General features: G+C 48.7%; 2 long non-coding RNA genes across 4 annotated transcripts in view; one reads left to right on the top strand and one right to left on the bottom strand.

Annotated features, from left to right (window-relative positions):
* LOC140411124 (uncharacterized) overlaps positions 1-15,942 on the bottom strand; it is a 129,307-nt gene that overhangs the window by 109,785 nt on the left and 3,580 nt on the right. The window lies entirely within an intron of this gene.
* The window catches only part of LOC140411122 (uncharacterized), a 58,378-nt gene continuing 48,604 nt past the window's right edge, over positions 6,169-15,942 (top strand). The window contains exon 1 of one of the 2 annotated variants that reach the window (XR_011940824.1): positions 6,169-6,318. This is a non-coding gene — a long non-coding RNA (uncharacterized lncRNA). The remainder of the gene's footprint in view (positions 6,319-15,942) is intronic. The other variant, XR_011940825.1, reaches the window with a different exon arrangement.

The raw sequence follows: 15,942 nt of genomic DNA, 5'->3' as shown, positions 1-15,942 counted from the left end.
CTACGTTTTATTTGCCCTGTGAAACCTTCCTAATACTGTCTCAGTCACTTCGCAAAGGCTCCTCTTCCATCTGACAACAGAACATGAGTCCTTCACGGGTCAGTGACACATTCTGTTCCGATCAAAGTCAGCACAGAGAATCACTTGAACCTTGTCCGGTTTGTCTGAGATATTGTTCATGCTTCCTGTAGTCAGATTTCGATGGGATAATCCTGGGCTGGCTGGAAGGGAAGATCTGTGGCAGGAATAAAACCAGGAAATTCATCGTTACCAACTGGAACCTAAAACTCAGCTGAGAATGGAAATAGAAAGCAGACAGTCCGAAGAATACATTCTTAGAGAGAAATAGAAGAACTGATCGCTTGTAAAAAAAAAACTGGTTACTCTTGTTTGGTTGCTTGTTGCAGTACACAGCAACTTCTTCCACAATTTGACCTGCTGCAGGATATAGGTTTGGGGTGGGTTGTAGTCTTTCTGGGGGAAGCGTAGACTAACTGGCAGAATCATGGGAGCATAGAATCCCTACAGTGCAGAAGGAGGCCAGTTGGCCCATCGAGTCTGCACCAACCCTCCGGAAGAGCACCCGACCAAGGCCCACTTACCCACCCTATCCCCGCAACCCCGTCCAACCGTTGGACGTTAAGGGGCAATTTTAGAATGGCCAAAACAGCTCAACTTCACACCTTTGGTGTCGGTGAGGGAACTGCCCAATTTTCTGGCTCACCTTTAACTTGTTTGGTGGAGTGAGCAACATGAACCTCACTTTGACTGGTAGCTCGCTGTTTGGCATGTGGGAAGATTAAGGACCGCTGCTGGTTTTTAAGAACCTCAAGCAGCTTGTTGGGGTCTTTTTTGCCTTGAGTGTGTAGCCAAAAGCAACACCTTGAAGGTAGATGTTTCAGGAAGAGAGGAAGACCCGTGGTTTTCGGAGACAAGCAATGCTGAGTTACTCGGCAACAGAGAATTCAACTGCTGAATCTCCTCAACAAACCACTGCCAAGCCAGTTTCCCAAGTGGCCCACTAGGCAGCTGAGGAAGTCAATGGAAATAGGGAGAGAACAGGACCAACATGTTCCAGTAAATAAAAGGGTGGGACCAACACATTCAGTGAACCCTGGATATCGAGGGATTTACAGCATTGGATAAGGAGAAAAAAGGAGGCGTATGGCCGATAACGAGGCTCAAAGCAGCAGATGCCCGAGAGGCATACGGAATGTGCAAAAGGGAACTTAGAAAGGAAATTAGGAGAACAGAAAAGGGACATAAATGGTAAAATAAAATATAATGCTAAGTTTACAAGTTCATTAAGTTACTAAGGGTAAAAGGATAACAAGTGAAAGAGTAGGGCCCATTAATGACCACAGTGGTAATTTATGTGTGGAGCTAAAGGATGTAGGTAGAGTTCTAAATGGATACTTTGTGTTGTTGTTCACTTGTCAGAGGGCTGGTGTGAATATAGAAATCAGGAGGATGTAATGTAATAAAATTAAATACATCAACATGTACAGAGAGTAGGTTCTGAGTGGTCTGGCAGGTTTAATAGTAGACAAATCTCCAGGGCCAGATGAAACGTATCCCAGGCTGTCAAGATGCCCCTTAAATGTCACTATCGTCCCTGCTTCCACCACCTCCTCCGGTAGCGAGTTCCAGGCACCCACTACCCTCTGTGTAAAAAACTTGCCTCGCACATCTCCTCTAAACCTTGCCCCTCGCATCTTAAACCTATGCCCTCTAGTAATTGACCCCTCTACCCTGGGAAAAAGTCTCTGACTATCCACTCTGTCTATGCCCCCCATAATTTTGTAGACCTCTATCAGGTCGCCCCTCAACCTCCGTCGTTCCAGTGAGAACAAACCAAGTTTATTTAATTTCTCCTCATAGCGAATGCCCTCCATACCAGGCAACATCCTGGAAAATCTCTTCTGCACCCTCTCTAAAGCCTTCTGGTAGTATGGTGACCAGAATTGAACACCCCGAACAGGCACCGGAATGTGGCGACTAGGTGCTTTTCACAGTAACTTCATGTGAAGCCTACTTGTGACAATAAGCGATTTTCATTTCATTTTCATTTTCATTTCATTTCTATACTCTAAGTGTGGCCTAACCAAGGTTCTATACAGCTGCAACATGAGACCAAGACAATATTCCAGATGTGGTCTCCGCAAGGCCCTGTATAATTGCAGCAGGACGTCCCTGTTCCTGTACTCGAATCCTCGAGCTATGACGGCCAACATACCATTTACCTTCTTTACCGCCTGCTGTACCTGCGTGCTTACTTTCAGTGACTGGAGTATGAGGGCACCCAGACATTGTTGCACATTCCCCTCTCCTAACCTATGGCAAGCATAGGGCATTGCCCCAGAAAAAGAAAATCGTATTTTATATTGCACATTTAATGTAGTAAAATGTCACAAAGCACTTCAAGGAGAGTTTCCTAATTAAATTTGTCACAAAGCCACATAAGGACAAGTTGCTTTGTCAAAGTGGTAGTTTTAAGGGGCGTCTTAAAGGAGAGAAAGGGAGAGAGGTTCAGGAAGGCAATTCCAGGACTTAAGCCGAGAGCGCTGAAGACACAGCCACCAATGACGGAGCAATTAAAATTAGCGCATATGGCCGGAATTGGAGGAAAGTAGTGACCTTGGAGGCCCCACGCTTTGAGAAGCCCTCTCCAGGTCTCTGCTCCACTTTCCTCACTTCAGCCATTCATTTTGGCCAAAGGATTTTTCTGATGTTCCTTCAAGGGATGTGCAGCTTCTCTGGCTGGGCCAGCATTCATTGCCATCCCTAATTGCCCTTGAGAAGGGGGTAGTGATCTGCCTTCTCGAACCATTGCAGACGAAGGTACACCTTGCTGTTAAGGAGGCAGTTCCAGAAGTTTGACCCAGTGAATGAGCGGCGATATATTTCCAAGTCAGGGTGGTGAGTGACTTGGAGGGGAACCTCCAGGTTGTGGGGCTCCAGGTATCTGCTGCACTTGTCCTTCTAGATGGCAGTGATGGTGGGTTTGGAAGAAGCTGTTAAAGTGGCCTTGGTCAGTTCCTGAAATGCATCTTGTAGATGGCACACATTGTTCATCTGGCCTCCCGTATAATATAGCTCGGTGCCTTACTTGTTTTACAATGCACCTGTGAAGCAGCTTGGGAATTTTATTATATAAAAAGCAGTGCAGAAAGATAAGTTGCTGCTGCTTAGTTGTTGGTTGTAAGGCTGGAAAAAGTGACAGAAATTGGAAGGGGATAAGCCACGGAAGGATTTGAAGATGAGAATGAGAATTTTAAAACCAAGGCTTTGCCAGCTGGGAGTCAATGAAGGGAATAAAGAATAATTCCTTAAGTCAATAAGGCACATTGTGGTCTTCTGTGTAAAGCAGAGTAGTCAGACCCTCTGGGATAATTAAGAAAAACACCATGAGATGCCATGAAGGAAAGGGAGATCACGGCTCTGTAAGAAGGATGCAGTTGGATAATTTGTATTTGTCCCGTAATCTAAAATGAGTCATGTACTGCATTGAAACAAATCAACAATGAATTGTTTCCAGGAATAGAATGTTTCCCCAGGTGCCGTACAGTCCATAATTTATTGTTAATAATAAGCAAAAGACAATGGAAGGCGTGGAACTTGTACCAAGGCAGTTCATGTTCCTTCTATTTGGAATTCTACAAACCCACTTAATCTCCTCCAGGAAGGTTTCTCAATGCTTTTCCCACCTGAACCTTGCCATGTTAAATCACGCCATTCTCCAGGTTTTCCATCCAAACTTGCATCTGAAAGGCATGGTGGTGTCTTTTAGCATGATAGACGCAGCGTTTCAGCAACTCCGCACCACCTTGCTCTCTACAACATGCCCTTATCTGTAGCGACTCTTATAACTCAACTCGGTCGCTCACTAAGCAATGGTTCATTTTTGTTTCAAATAAGATTATTAAACAACACAGCATGTAATCATGAGGCTTCGAAGAGAAAGAATACAATTATTTCTAATCTTCAGCCTTGTTCCTGGAATGTTGCGATTATCTGCCAGTAATGTTCCCACCAGTCAATATCGATGCTCGTGTTCAGATTACGGCAAATTCATATGAACATTTTTTTCTCCTTAATCATGGCTTACTTGCATTGTTTCTCTCTGGGGCTTTTGTGAGAACACCCTCCTTTATTATTGGGAATTGTTCCGGATGTTTGATTTTAGAAGCCGACATGTTTTCTGGAGTGTGGAATGTCAAACTTGTAAGGAAGGATAAGCAGACAAGATAACCTTTGATATCTAAGTTAACCAGCCCAGAGTGCTGTAAAAGGTATACTTGCCATAGCGGGGAAGGCAGCAACGGTTTGCTAGACTGCTTCCTGGGAAGGCAGGACTGGTGAACGAAGGGAGATTGGGTCGAATATGGATAGATAGTATTTACTGGAGTTCAGAAGATTGAGAGCAGGTTTCATTGAAACGTATAAAATTCTGACAGAGCTCGACAGACTGGAGACGGGATTTAGTTTCCTCTGGCTGGGGGTGGGTGGGGTCTACAACCAGGGGTCTCAACCTCAGAGTATTGGATAGACAATTTAGGACTGAGATGAGGAGAAATTTCTTCACTCGGAGGATGGTGACCCTGTGGAATAGTCCCCCACATATGGCCATGTAGGCCAAACCAGGCCTTTTCCGGCTTCCATGTTTTTGATCCTGGTGGATGCACACTCCAAATGGTTGGAGGTGCACTGCATGAGCTCCACTACCTCCCACACCACGATCGAGAAAATACGGCAGAGTTTCTTCATGCTCGGAATGCCAAAACTCCTGATTTCTTTGCCTTTGGAGTACTGAGGGAGAAACGGATTTGAAGGAGGAGGGATGTTATGGTGGCCACCAAGGTCACGGGGGATTGGTCAATAGATCTCCCTGTGGGCTTCATGGGATATGAATTCCCCTATTGGGCGGGCAATAGCTCCCCCAATAGGAGCTTAAGACCCCCTGCTCCGACTGGACCCGCATCTCCATAGGTCCCCGGGATTGGACGTAAGTGTTGTGCATTGTGGCAGCGACCTTTTCCGTCACTGCAACAAGGAGATTTGTTATTGGAAGAGTGGCCTTGGCGAAGTTACTACACTAACCGAAAGAAAATGTTTCACTATCAGCCTGGCCCACACCAGCTGCACGTACCAGGAAACTGTGGATGAGAAATCCTGGTCTCGGGTTGCACAATCTCTCAGTGCGTGGTCCTGGCACGGGCTGAGAGCACTTGAACCTGAAAACGAACACTTGTATCCCACTCGCCTGTGTTGGAAACAGGTCAATGTGTGTAAATTGAACTTATGGCCTCTGATTCTTAACAAGCCCTACGGTCTATCAAATAGCATTATAATAGATGCTAATCCTTTGTCAATCGTTCCCTCTCATCATTCGAAGGTTGAATAAATTCTCAGCATTCAATGAGTGGGAGAATGGGCACCAGAGTGAAGTCGTGATGTGAGATGTCCTCCTGTTAGTGCACACAGTCACTTGCCTGCCACCGGCCACAATGCTCGTTGCTCGTGGGAGACCACATTCCATCCTACACATAGTCAGCATTGAAGACAGAAATTGCAGAAAGTATACACGCCACATTTATATCCATTTGTACAAAATGAGTGCATGATCAAACAGATTGAAACCCGAAATGCAAACCTTTACAAATCACCACAAATAAGCAAATTAAGTTTTTACAGGAAGTTCTCAGTTGGGGAAAGTGAGTTTGGCACCAAACGCTAACTCTCATCATTGCTGGTCCTGAGTCAGGCACAAACTTCCCCCGGCATTAAAACTACTCTGCCGACAATCAGAGAAGGTCAACGAGAAAATATTAGCCTGGAGAACCGCCCATCAGCCGCACATTGTTCCTCGCCGCGCCATCAGTCTTAACCGCCCGCTAGGTGATGTTCTTCTCCGAATGTTGGCGATCGAGCAGATAGATTGATCCGATAGGTGGCACCCACATTACAGATCACAGTCAGCAATAATGAAGCTGACTGCTAACGTGAGAAAAATGCCGACCTCAAACCAACGTTGCATATTAATAGTCCAGCCAGGTAACATTAAAGCTGTAATGCATTCTCTGGGTTTATGATTCACCATTGCGATTTATATTTGCTGAAAACGATGCAATTAGTCTATTGGTTTGAGATTGCTCCCAGGTATCTACTGTTGTAAATATAAACGAGCTGCGATTAGATCCCTGTGATTAGATTTCAGAACAAAAAATGTTCTAACTGCTTTCCAAAGGTCATTGGCCTGACGCATGAAGCTTGTCTCCCTCCCCACAGAGGCCGCCTGAGCTGCTGAGTGTCCATCCAGTAAGTTTCTGTTTGCCTTGGGTTGCAGTAATCTGTGAAATCTTTCTTCAATGCATCCCCCCCCCCCCCCCCCCCTGTCCCCAGTGATTTGATGCCAGTCTTGTGGCACTCTCCAAGTGTTAAGGCTGCAAGATTTATCTTCGGGGGTCTCAGGAATGGAGTGTGGGTCAGTGGGTCAATGCTTTTCTTCAGCCGTGCATAAAGATATGTGACCAGTGTTCCAGAGGCTAGACTGCAATGGGAATGGGGGCCGTGTATAACATTGCCTTAGGTTGTGTTGCGTGATGTTGTCTGTAAATTATCAGACACTTCGACCAGTTTAAAATGTTTTACCCAGGATCCCTTATTTGCGCGATGAACAAAGAACAGACAAAGGTTCGCAATTCCGAGAATCATAGAATCCCTACAGTACAGACAGGACCCATACAGCCCATTGAGTCTGCACTGACCCTTTGAAAGACCACCCTACCTAGGTCCAATCCCCTGCCCTGTAACCTCACCCTAAGGGGCAATTTAGCATGTCCAATGCACCTAACCTGCACATCTTTGGACTGTGGGAGGAAACCCACGCAGACACGAGGAGAACGTGCAGACTCCGCAGTAACCCAAGGTGGCAATCGAATCCGGGGTCCCTGGCGCTGTAAGGCAGCAGTGCTAACCACTGTACCACCATGCTACCCTCATTCCAACCCAAGTTGATCTTCAAACAATATACAGTTATCCCCCTGAATTTATCCGAATAATAATATGCCCAAGATTCTAATACACCCCGCGCCGATGAACTGGATCGAGCTGCGAGTCCAAACCTCTGAGTCTCAGCCATCTCAGGGCACTCATCCGCGCAGCTGGGTCTCGCACGTTGCTTCTGTCCATCCTCTCGTCTGCCCTTGAGTCTCCCCTGCGCCGGGTCTTCGCTGGGGAGGGTCTCCGGGTGTCCTGCTCTTATCCCCCTCTTCACGCCTTTCCAGAATTTTCTCTGGCCCTCGGCCAATGAGGTCACTGGGCGGGGGTCACAACACCCAATGGAGTTGTCGACTGCAACTCTGCAGGGCACCAGGACACCAGGAACTCCCCCCCCCCCACCCCAACCCACCCACCACCCCCCCCCCCACCCCCCTCGCTCCTTGTTAGATCTGCAACGGGTTTTATTCCGAACACACGTCCTTAAATTTAACAAAGCGTTTTAACTGTTTATTGTAAATGATGGTAATCTCTTTTTAAAAATCTCACACTTGTTACTTTCAAGGGTGCTGGGTGGCCCTATGAACAAATGCCCGAGAGCAATTCAAATACCAGAGCCTGCAATGAACCAGAGGCTAATGGTTGCTGTTTACAACCAAATGAATATTAATAAGCATCCAGTTAAAACTCACATACAATGGCTTCTTGTTTGCTTTCGTTACACAGTGTTCTCGTCTTTTCTTTCCGACTCCCCCCTACCTCAGAAGAAATATCATTTTGCACTTATCAGAGTGAGGACTGTCTGTACTCGCAGGGCAACACTCCCGGCAGCCATGTCAGGTGTAGAACATTGTGTTTAATCTGTACCAAGACACAATAAACCTTGCATTTGTGTATTATTTCTCAAGCAGAAAGGATTGCTCGAGTGTTTTATATTAAAGGGAAAGGTATACGACACACACTGTAGAGAAAGGGAAGAATGGGAAACAAAGGCATGGCTAAGGAGGGAGGTACTGAGGGAGCATTTGAAAGCAGGGAAAGCGGTAACTAAAGAGCCTTAATCAAACGATGTTTCATTAGGTTACTGGGCCGTTAAGTATGTGCAAGGCTGACGTGGGAAGATTTTTAATCAGTAGTTATGGGGACAATGCAGAAAGTGGGGTTGAGGGTTATCAGGTCGGCTATGATCTCATCGAATGGTGGAGCAGACGCAATGGGCCGAATAGCCTGCTTCTGCTCCAACGCCTTGTGGTCTAATGGTCTGGTTCTGGAGAGCCTTGGGTGGCACGGTAGCACAGTGGTTAGCACTGTCGCTTCACAGCACCAGGGTCCCAGGTTTGATTCCTGGCTTGGGTCACTGTCTGTGCGGAGTCTGCACGTTCTCCCTGTGCCTGCGTGGGTTTCCTCCCACAAGTCCCGAAAGACGTGCTTGTTAGGTTAATTGGACATTCTGAATTCTCCCTCTGTGACCCGAACAGGTGCTGGAATGTGGTGACTAGGGGATTTTCACAGGAACTTCATTGAAGTGTTAATGTGAGCCTACTTGTGACAATAATAAAAGATTATTATTATTATTCTGAGTGTGGGCCTAATTGACAGGATTCACTAAACAAACTTAGATTAAGCACATCACGGCCGGGATTCTCCGAGCTCGCGGCGGGTCGGAGAATCGGCGGAGGCGGTGGGGGGGGGTGGGGGGGGGGGGTGGGGGGCGAGAATCCCCCACGCCGCTCTGATGCTGGGCCGCCGATTCTCCGGCCACCGGAGAATTGGCGGCAATCGTGCCCGTGCCGTCGCCACGCCGCCGGTGGGGTCCGTTGAAAGCGGCCTCCTCGGCGATTCTCCGAGTCCCGCCGGCGTGGTTTACATATGGTCCCACCCGGCGGGATTCAGCATTCTGCCTGCAGTCGCCGTCTTGCGGGGGGGGGGGGGGGCGGGGGAATCCGACTCCGGGGGGCGCGGGGGGCCTCCACGGTGGCCAGGCCCGCGATCGGGGGCTACCGATCGGCGGGAGCGCTCATTCCATGAGGGCCTATGTTCCTTCGTGCCGGACCCCTGTAGGGCTCCGCCATGTTGCCGGGAGCCGGCGTGGAGATGGCCACCACGCGCCAGCGCCGGCGCGGAGATGGTCGTGGCGCGCATGCGCGGACCCGCCCCGGCCGTGGCGCGAATGTGCGGACCCACGCCGGCCGTGTAGGGCTGGCTTTCGGCACCGGAGCAGCGCACAGCACTCTGGTGCCGTTCTAGCCCCCGGAGAAGAGGAGAATGACTGGGCCTGGAGGCCCGTTGATGCCGGCATCGCTCGCGCCGGTTTTGACGCTGGCGTCAACACTTGGCCGCGATATCGGTGAATCCCAGCCCACGTCTCTTCTTTTTTGATGCTCATTGTCAGGATTTATTCCCTGCTTTTCACACTGTTTACCATCCAACAGTGAGCAGCTATAACCCTCTGGTTTGGCTTTGCTACAGAGAGCTCGGGCAGATGTCAACAACAGGGTTACATTTCTCCAACCCAATGACAAATCTGGACATGATTTTTCTCAATCTCACTGGAGATTCTGGCAAATGGCAAACACACCTTTTTAGGTCCTTAAATACAGTGAAGGAAAGTTACAGGTGGAAAGACAAAAGATTCAAATGAAGGGTCAAGGGGAAAATGATGGTGAGCACTTGACATGAATAATAGAAAGCTTGTTGAATGGATGGGGTTCAAGGTATGGAAGGTTAGATGGCGGGATTTAGGCAGCAGAAGCAAGAGGTTCTGTCACCAATGGTGATTGGCTGGCAGGGAAGGACAAACCAAAGACCAGAGTGGAAGGACCTATAGGCCGGAATTCTCCAGCTTTTTGCTGGCAGTGGAATTCACTGCTCCCGCCGGTAGCACGCCCCCTGCCCACAGGTTTCCTTCTGTGTGGGGTGGCTTCAATGGGAAATCCCATTGACAATGACGGGAGCAAATCATCCCACCACCAGTGAACAATGTGCCAACTCCCACTGCCGAGAAACAGGCTAGGGGTGGGAGGGGAATCCTGCCCATAATATGTAGGAGGGGATTTGTGTGTTTTGTGTGTGTGGGTGTGTTTTGTGTGTGTTTATGTTTTGTGTGTGTGTTGTGTATGTGTGTGTGTTGTGTATGTGTGTGTGTTGTGCGTGCGTGTTTTGTGTGCGTTTGTGTTTTGTGTGTGTTTGTGTGTGTTTTGTGTTTGTGTGTGTGTTTTGTGTGTGTCGTCTGTGTGTTTTGTGTGTGTGTGTGTTTTGTGTATGTGTGTGTTTTGTTTGTGTGTGTTTTGTGTGTGTGTGTGTATGTGTGTGTTTTGTGTGTGTGTGTTTTGTGTGTGTGTGTTTTGTGTATATGTGTGTGTGTTTTGTGTGAGTGTGTGTTTTATGTATGTGTGTTTTGTGCGTGTGCATGTTTTGTGTGTGTCTGCTTGTGTCTGTGTGTGTTTGTGTATGTATTTTGTGTGTGTGTGTTTTGTGTGTATGTGTGTGTGTTTTGTGTGTGCGCGTGTTTTGTGTGTGTGTGTGTCTGTGTACATGTGTTTTGTGTATGTATTTTGTGTGTGTGTGTGTTTTATGTGTTTTGTGTGTGTGTTTTAAGTTTGTTTTGTGTGTGTGTGTGTTTTGTGTGTTTGTTTTGTGTGTGTATGTTTTGCGAGTGTGTTTTGTATATAGAACATAGAAAACATAGAAAAATACAGCACAGAACAGGCCCTTCGGCCCACGATGTTGTGCCGAACCTTTGTCCTAGATTAATCATAGATTAACATTGAATTTACAGTGCAGAAGGAGGCCATTCGGCCCTTTGAGTCTGCACCGGCTCTTGGAAAGAGCACCCTACCCAAACTCAACACTTCCACCCAACACCAAGGGCAATTTGGACATTAAGGGCAATTTATCATTGGCCAATTCACCTAACCCGCACATCTTTGAACTGTGGGAGGAAACCGGAGCACCCGGAGGAAGCCCACGCAGACACGGGGAGGACGTGCAGACTCCGCACAGACAGTGACCCAAGCCAGAATCGAACCTGGGACCCTGGAGCTGTAAAGCAATTGTGCTATCCACAATGCTACCGTGCTGCCCTTAAATGTGTGTGTGTTTGGTATGTGTGTCTGTGTATGTAGTGTGTGAGTGTGTTTTGTGTGTATATGTTTTGTGTGTGTGTGTGTGTTTTGTATGTGCATCTGTGTGTGAGTGTGTGTGTGTTTTGTATGTGTGTCTGTGTGTATAGTGTGTGTGTAGTGTGTGTGTGCATTTATTGGCTCCGTGGGGCATCAGAAAGCAATAATGGAAAAGGGTTGACTGAAGTCAAGTGTTGCTCTCAGCTCTTTTCCAGTCTTTAAGATTCTGCGATCCTTTTCATTTTGGGTGACAGGTTAACAATTTGCCATAGTCAGTCCTTACTTGGCTAATGTTCAGCAATTAGAAAAACCAATCCGTGCCTACCGTTCACTCCCAGAGAAGCTGTTTCTACTTCGCACTACAGGAACGACACAGCCACATAATCCTTTGGTGGCTTAACATTTTACATAATCCCCCCCCCCCCCGCAACCTCACAGTGCTCCCCAATCACTAACAGCTGAGCCACTCGTAATGGCAGCACAATAGTTAAACTCCCAGAAATCAACTTTTCTTTTGCTTAACAAACCCTTCACAAGCAAAAAACCCTGAACTAGTGAATGAATGTGTAATCATCTACCACCAGTCAGAGCAGTCAATTTAAAAAATGCAAGTTAGTAATAATTGATACAAAAACAGAAGGCCACAACTTGAGCTAGCCACTGAGGATATATATATTTTTAAAATAAATTTAGAGCCCCCAATTAATTTTTTCCAATTAAGGGGCAATTTGGCGTGTACAATGCCCCTACCCTGTACATCTTTGGGTTGTGGGTGTGAGACCCACGCAGACACGGAGAGAATGTGCAAACTCCACACGGACAGTGACTCGCGGCCGGGATTGAACACAGGTCCTCAGCACCGTGAGGCAGCAGTGCTAACCACTGTGCTGCCCGCCACTGAGGATATTTAACTTTATCCTATTAGGATGCCAGGTGTAGCTCAGTTAGTGACGCGATCAGTCTGACTCAGAAGGTAACATGTTCGTGTCCAAATCCGGAGACTTCGAGCGGGATTCTCTGGCCCCAGATGCGGGTCGGAGAATCCCCGGGACGGGCGTGATTCACGTGACGCCGCCCAACACCGGTCCGCCGATTCTCCGGTCACCAGAGAATCGACAGCATTGACGCCGGCGCGGTTGGCACCGTGCCGGTCGGGGGCCGCTCTGCCCGGCCCCCTCCGTCGATTCTCCGCGTGAAATGGGCCGAGTGGCCGCTGAGATAGGCCGAGTCCCGCCGGCGCCGTTCACATGTGGTCCGACCCGGCGGGACCTCGGCGTCCATCCTGCAGGGGGGCGGCCTGGTGGGGAGGAGGGGGGAATCCGACCCCGGCTGGGGCCTCCACCGTGGCCTGGCCCGCAGTCGGGGCTTACCGATCAGCGGGCCGGCTCCTCCTGGAGTGGGCCTCTTTTTCTCCGCGCCGGTCCCTGTACAAAGAACAAAGAACAAAGAAATGTACAGCACAGGAACAGGCCCTTCGGCCCTCCAAGCCCGTGCCGACCATACTGCCCGACTAAACTACAATCTTCTACACTTCCTGGGTCCGTATCCTTCTATTCCCATCCTATTCATATATTTGTCAAGATGCCCCTTAAATGTCCCGATCGTCCCTGCTTCCACTACCTCCTCCGGTAGTGAGTTCCAGGCACCCACTACCCTCTGCGTAAAAAACTTGCCTCGTACATCTACTCTAAACTTTGCCCCTCTCACCTTAAACCTATGCCCCCTAGTAATTGACCCCTCTACCCTGGGGAAAAGCCTCTGACTATCCACTCTGTCTATGCCCCTCATAATTTTGTATACCTCTATCAGGTCGCCCCTCAACCTCCTTCGTTCCAGTGAGAACAAACCGAGTTTATTCAATCGCTCCTCATAGCTTATGCCCTCCATACCAGGCAACATTCTGGTAAATCTCTTCTGCACCCTCTCTAAAGCCTCCACATCCTTCTGGTAGTGTGGCGACCAGAATTGAACACTATACTCCAAGTGTGGCCTAACTAAGGTTCTATACAGCTGCAACATGACTTGCCAATTCTTATACTCTTGTAGCTCTACGCCGTGTTGCGTCGGGGCCAGCGCAGAGATGGAAGCTAGCGCGCATGCGTGAATTCGCACCGCAGCAGCGTGCATGCGCAGATCCACGGCGCCCGTTTAACACCGGCAAAAGCTGCTGGAGCTGTGCGAGTCGCTCCAGTGCCGTGCTGGCCCCCTGTAGGGCGCAGGAGCACTGCTCCTGGGGGCTTGTTGACGCCGTCGTAAAACGCGACGACATTTACGACGGCGTCAACACTTTAAGGGGGCGGCCCGGTGGTTAGCACTGCTGCCTCACAGCTCCAAGGGCGCGGGTTCAAATCCAGCCTCGGGTAACTCCCTGTGTGGAGTTTGCACTTCCCACCCATGTCTGTGTGGGTTTCCTCCGGGTGCTCCGGTTTTCTCCCACCGTCCAAAAATGTGCAGGTTAGGTGGATTGGCCATGATAAGTTGCCCCTGAGTGTCCAAAAGGTTAGGTGGGGTTACTGGGTTACGGGAAAAGGATGGAGGCGTGGGCTTAAGTAGGGTGCTCCTTCCAAGGGCCGGTGCAGACTCGATGGGCCGAATGGCCTCCTTCTGCACTGTAAATTCTATGATTCCATGATTCCCATTGGTGTCCTGGCCAGAATGTGTCCCTCAATCCACATCAGTAAAACAGATATTCTGGTCATTACCCGCTTGCTGTTTGTGGGAGGGTGCTGTGCCTTAATCAGCCTCCCATGGTGGTCTAATGGTGAGGAATCAACATTCTCACCATTGTGGCATGGGTTGTTTCCCAGTCGCAGTGGCTGGGAGGCTCAAGGGGCCGAGTGGCTCACTCCTGCTCCTATTTCCTATGTTCTTATGTGTGTCAATGGCTGTCATCTTTCCTGCATTAAATGGTGATGACACTTTGGAAGTACTTCATTAGCTGGTAAGTGCTTTGGGGTGCCCAGGGTCATTAGAGGCACTTTACCAGTTCTCTCTCTTTCATATGAAGAAAATGCTGATCGAGCAAGGGCTCTTTCTGGGATTTGGGCACAAGTGGAAGCAGGAGGTGGCAGGAAACTAAGGGAGAGAATAAATCCTCACTCAGTAGTTTGACCTGCACTTTTTATCTTCCTCTGTTAAGAAATGAAAACGTGCATCACAGCTGACAGGAAGTCTTATTGTCCTGGGCTTCTGATAGCTGCTGACAGATACCCCAGGTCCAAAATTGATCAGGGTCCTGCTCTTATACCAATAATAATAATCTTTATTATAGTCACAAGTCGGCTTACATTAACACCGCAATGCAGTTACTGTGAAAAGCCCCTAGTCGCCACAGTCCGGCGCCTGTTCGGGTACACAGAGGGAGAATTCAGAATGTCCAAATCACCTAACAGCGCGTCTTTCGGGACTTGTGGGAGGAAACCGGAGCACCCGGAGGAAACCCACGCAGACACGGCGAGAACGGGCAGACTCTGCACAGACAGTGACCCAAACCAGGGATTGAACCCGGGTCCCTGGAGCTGTGAAGCAACAGTGCTAACCACTGTGCTGTGTTGCTGATTTTCTCCTCGGTTCAATTGCTCTGTTTTATTACCTTTGCTCTCGAGTCGCCAGGTATCTTTCTGATACCGCCACGAGGTTCAAGTCCGAGTAATGATCAATAACCCAATACACCGATTAGTAAGATTTAATGATGTGGAGATGCCGGCGTTGGACTGGGGTGAGCACAGTAAGAAGTCTTACAACACCAGGTTAAAGTCCAACAGGTTTGTTTCGATGTCACTAGCTTTCGGAGCGCTGCTCCTTCCTCAGGTGAATGAAGAGATATGCTCCAGAAACATATATATAGACAGATTCAAAGATGCCAGACAATGCTTGGAATGCGAGCATTAGCAGGTGATTAAATCTTTACAGATCCAGAGATGGGGTAACCCCAGGTTAAAGAGGTGTGAATTGTGTCAAGCCAGGACAGTTGGTAGGATTTCGCAGGCCGGATGGTGGGGGATGAATGTAATGCGACATGAATCCCAGGTCCCGGTTGAGGCCGCACTCATGTGTGCGGAACTTGGCTATAAGCTTCTGCTCGGCGATTCTGCGTTGTTGCGCGACCTGAAGGCCGCCTTGGAGAACGCTTACCCGGAGATCAGAGGCTGAATGCCCTTGACTGCTGAAGTGTTCCCCGACTAGAACATTCCTGCCTGGTGATGGTCGCGCGATGTCCGTTCATTTGTTGTCGCAGCGTCTGCATGGTCTCGCCAATGTACCACGCTTCGGGACGTCCTTTCCTGCAGCATATGAGGTAGACAACATTGGCCAAGTCGCACGTGTATGTACCGCGTACCTGGTGGGTGGTGTTCTCACGTGTAATAGTGGTATCCATGTCGACGATCTGGCACGTCTTGCAGAGATTGCCATGACAGGGTCGTGTGGTGTCGTGGTCACTGTTCTGACGGCTGGGTAGTTTGCTGCAAACAATGGTTTGTTTGAGGTTGCACGGTTGTTTGAAGGCAAATAGTGGGGGTGTGGGGATGACCTTGGCAAGATGTTCATCTTCATCAATGACGTGTTGAAGGCTGTGAAGAAGATGTCGTAGTTTCTTCATTCACCTGAGGAAGGAGCAGCGCTCCGAAAGCTAGTGACATCGAAACAAACCTGTTGGACTTTCGCCTGGTGTTGTAAGGCTTCTTACTGTAGTAAGATTTAAATCAGAGCACATTTATTATACACAGTAATCGCGACTCATGCACAAATTCTACATCTAAGCTACTTCTACAACTAACAGGCCAATACTTAACTTGGAACTGGCCCACCAGGTCAGGGAAAC

This window comes from Scyliorhinus torazame, chromosome 4, assembly GCF_047496885.1.
Source record: "Scyliorhinus torazame isolate Kashiwa2021f chromosome 4, sScyTor2.1, whole genome shotgun sequence".
Classification (NCBI taxonomy): Eukaryota; Metazoa; Chordata; class Chondrichthyes; order Carcharhiniformes; family Scyliorhinidae; genus Scyliorhinus; species Scyliorhinus torazame.
The sequence above is the reverse complement of the archived record's forward strand: the minus strand, read 5'-3'. Positions and strand labels throughout refer to the sequence as shown.